The sequence below is a fragment of the Phascolarctos cinereus genome, unplaced genomic scaffold, assembly GCF_003287225.1.
Source record: "Phascolarctos cinereus isolate Bilbo 61053 unplaced genomic scaffold, phaCin_HiC Scaffold_5;HRSCAF=322, whole genome shotgun sequence".
NCBI lineage: Eukaryota > Metazoa > Chordata > Mammalia > Diprotodontia > Phascolarctidae > Phascolarctos > Phascolarctos cinereus.
Genome location: NW_027555958.1, coordinates 317,850,262 through 317,854,197, shown reverse-complemented (window position 1 = coordinate 317,854,197; position 3,936 = coordinate 317,850,262).

Sequence of the window (3,936 nt, the reverse complement as noted above, 5' to 3'; positions counted from 1 at the left end):
AGTGTTGACTATGGCACTAGATGTGACTTTAAGCAGGTCACTTCTACTCACTGGTCTATTCACTGGTCCTAAGTTTCTCCCTCTGTAAAACAAGAGTGTCTGGGCAAATTGGTAAAGATGCCAAAAGGTAGAAGCAGTATTGGAAGGACTATGGGAAGGCAGATACATGAATGCACCGTTGTAGAGCTGTGAATTAGTCCAACTGGAAAACCATTTGGAATTATGTTTTTTAAAAAAGTACCAAAACGTCCCTGTCCTTTGACCCAGAAATCCCACAGACAGGCATGTATCCCAAAGAGGTCAAAGACAAAGAGTTCCTACCATCTTCACTGAAATATTAACGGTAGTAATTTTTGTTATAGCAAAGAATGGGAAGCAAAGTAAGTACCCATGAATTGAAGAGCAGCTAAACCAATTGTGGTATATGAATATAATGAAAAATTATTGTGCCAATAAGAAACAATGGATATGAAGAATTCAGAGAAGCCTGGGACAGTTTATGTGAATTGATCAGAGTTAAAGAAAACAATATACACAATGACTTACAACAATGTAAGTACGGGGAACAAAAAGAGTGAAATTAAATACTGTGTAATCATTATGACTAAGCAGGGCCCTGGAGAAGAGTTGAAAAAAGGTTCCTCTCTCCCTTCATTGCAGAGGGTGGAGGACTACAGATGTGGAATGTTGCATATACTGCCAGACATGGTCAATGCATTGGTTAGTTTGCTGAACTGCTTTTATTTTTTTCTTTCTATTTTTTTTTTAACAACAGATGGCTTTGTTGCACAGGAGAAGATATATTTAAAAATGAATGTGATATAAAAACAAAAAGCCAAGATTTTTTAATAAGGCAAGATTTTTTAAAAAAGATACAATTTTAAAAATGAAATAAAATCTATTTTTTAAATGAGGGAATCAGACTAGATGATTTTTAAGTTTCTTTACTGTTTTAAGAGACTGTGAGTGTTTCTTAATTCTTTTTTTTTTAATGCTTCAACTATATCTCCTCGCTAAGGTCCTTGAGGAGTTTATAATCCTTTAGTGTTCCCCACCCCCACCCCAACAGCAGCTAGAACTATTCTGGGCACATATTGGGCACCCACCAAATACCTGCTGGTTGACTGATCAAATGACTTCTAGCTACAAAAGTACATCAAGTGTTGGCACAATCGGGAAAGCAGGATAATTGATCCATGGAATAGGAAGGCAGCAGCTACTGCCAATAATCCTAATAAAGATACCACCCTTTTCCCTTTTAGGGTTTCCTAAGGCCGGTTTATAAAGGAAGAAGTACCCCAGAATTCTAGATTGGTATTTCTAAACTGGCTCTTGCAACCAACTATATTGTGAAGAGGTAGAGCCAGGTGCAAATGTTGTGCAGCAAAACAATGTATACTGGGGAGTGTCTGTCTTTATATTCTCCTGTACTAAATGTGTCCCTGGGGAGTTTGATTCAGTGGATTTGACTGCAATCTACAGGAGATCTTAAGACTCAGAATACACCTGCAGCTGAGACAGTGATTATTCTATGTCATAAAGACAGTATTGAATGCATCCCTTGTTGACTGACTGACTTCTTGTTGATGGTGGTGGTCATTCATTATGAGTGTGGTGTCTTGACTTGTGTATGACTTGACTGACTTGGTGTGAAAACAGCATCTACTAAGGTCCCTGCTACATAGGCTAGTCTAGTTTTTCCTCTAAAAGGCAATGAAACTATCCTTAATTGGTCCAGAGGACAAAAACTTGGACGGTTCCCATGGCTACCTGGCTGTCTAAGTATAAAAGCCTAGCATGGATTCCTCAGGTTTGACATATGCTTCTGAGCAGGTCCACCACATGGCAAAAGAGGAGGTAGTGGGGCTGCCCCAACCAGATCAGTGCTGCATCCTTGCTGAATATCCTTTCCATGCTTTTGTTAAGTAAACTTTTTGCTAAGTGTTACAGAGTCAACAGATGTCTTGTTTTATTCCAATTCCTAGCCTGAACCATTGGACTTGGCTGAGTAGGACCTGGCCCCATCCCAGAATAACTCCTGGACAACATATTTGGAACCCTTCCTCATGCTTTGTATATTCCAGAAGTTGTGGAACACTGACTCCAAGGTCTATAGCAAAAGTGTGACTTTGAACTAGAAAAATGTTTAATACTTAGATAATTATAGAGCTGATCACATAACCCAACACATTTGACTAAACAATAAAAACCTTTTAACCAAACTGAAAATTATTTTTTTATCAAGGCACTAATTTGTATCCTGTTTGTTTCAAATGTCTTAAAAAACCAAAAGCCAAAAGAAAAGACTCAAAGGGACTATAGAGGTCTGTAAAAAAAAAACCATCATTAAGGGTAGCTATACCTTTAAGGGAAGATGGCTCAACTCTGGGAAAGAACACCTTTCCAGAGAGATATTCAAAGGATTGCTCTATGCTGTTTTGAGGGGCTTGCAATTTGAATAGCAGTAGGCACACCTGCCCAAATCCTAGTCTTCTCTCAATGTTTACTCGGTATCAGGACTCTTTGGTATTTTTCTTACTGAACTTCTATAGAAAGGGAATTGACAAAGGGTTATTTCGTTTGTACCTTTTGAAAGTTCTCCATCTGTCAACAGGCTGATACTTCTTTTTTCCTTTCTATCTTTTGTTCCACAGTACATACTGGAGGGCTTTAATTCTAGTGACTCACCATTGATGCAACTTGTGAAAAGTTCAGACTCACTGGTAATTAAATGGAAACATCTCAGAAAACATTACAACTTTTGTGTCAATGGGTGTAACCCCAGAGATGGTCCCGGTGAATATCCCCTTTTATGTATTATGACTCCACCACATTAATAATACCAGATGGTGAGTCAATATTAAGTATGGCTTTAATGTGCAAGGCATTATCAAACTAAAATCATTGATCTTAAGCATAAAATGTTAACAATGATTAAACAATATCACCTGTGAGCAAGGGAATACAAAATGAACAGTCCTGCTCATTCTATGTAAACTGTAACCTGTTTGACCTTATTCAAAGCGCATATTTCTCATTTTCTTTGAACTTCTTTTCAATGGAAACAATTATCACTAGGATTCATTATCTCTGGGAACACTGGAAAATAATGAAACATTGGAGGAAAAAAAAAACTTCTTGAAATTCTTCAGTGGACTCACTCGTCCCCACTTCTCTTCAGAAGAGTTAAGAGGTTTGGTAAAGCACCTTGAGTTCCAACTAAATGAAATCTGAAATACTACAGATTAACATCGGGATGGGCATGGTTGGTCTCCAAGACAAGAAGATGCATGCTAATTAACCCAAAGAACATTTCTATGGGGAAGTTCAAAGGAGAAGCTTCAGGAGTGCTGGTGACTAATTGTACCTGGGAGACATTAAGCACCTTTCTTTAATTTTTTTAAAAAGAGCATTCCATGTGCTTTTCTAAAACCAAAAAGCAAACATTTACTCTTGGTGTTTCTGATGATACAAAAACATACTCTCTCCTATTCTTCCAGCACTTAACATAGTGCCTGGCACATAGTAGTTACTTAATAAATGAGAGTTGACTGACTGACTGACCACTCTCATCTCTCTTTCCCCCCCATTCAGTACTCAGTTCATGACAAGGAAAGACTGAGACACATTATAGTCGTGTGAGCCATTACTCTAAGTATGGAAAACAGAATGTCTCTCTAGGTTCAGATTTAGCTTGTATACCTCATCTGCGCTGGGCCTGCCACACCTATATTGATATAAGTCTGCACAGGTGATTCACATACAGAGAGAAAGTTGAATCTGTATTCAAGCATGGAAGGTGAACAACAACTAAAAATACCACCCAAGAAAAGACTATTATTGAGTCATATCATCAGTAGCTTTTAGGCAGAATGATGCATTAATTGCCAACCTAATAGCCCAGCTTGTCAGAAGATGACAATTAGAAGCAAACCT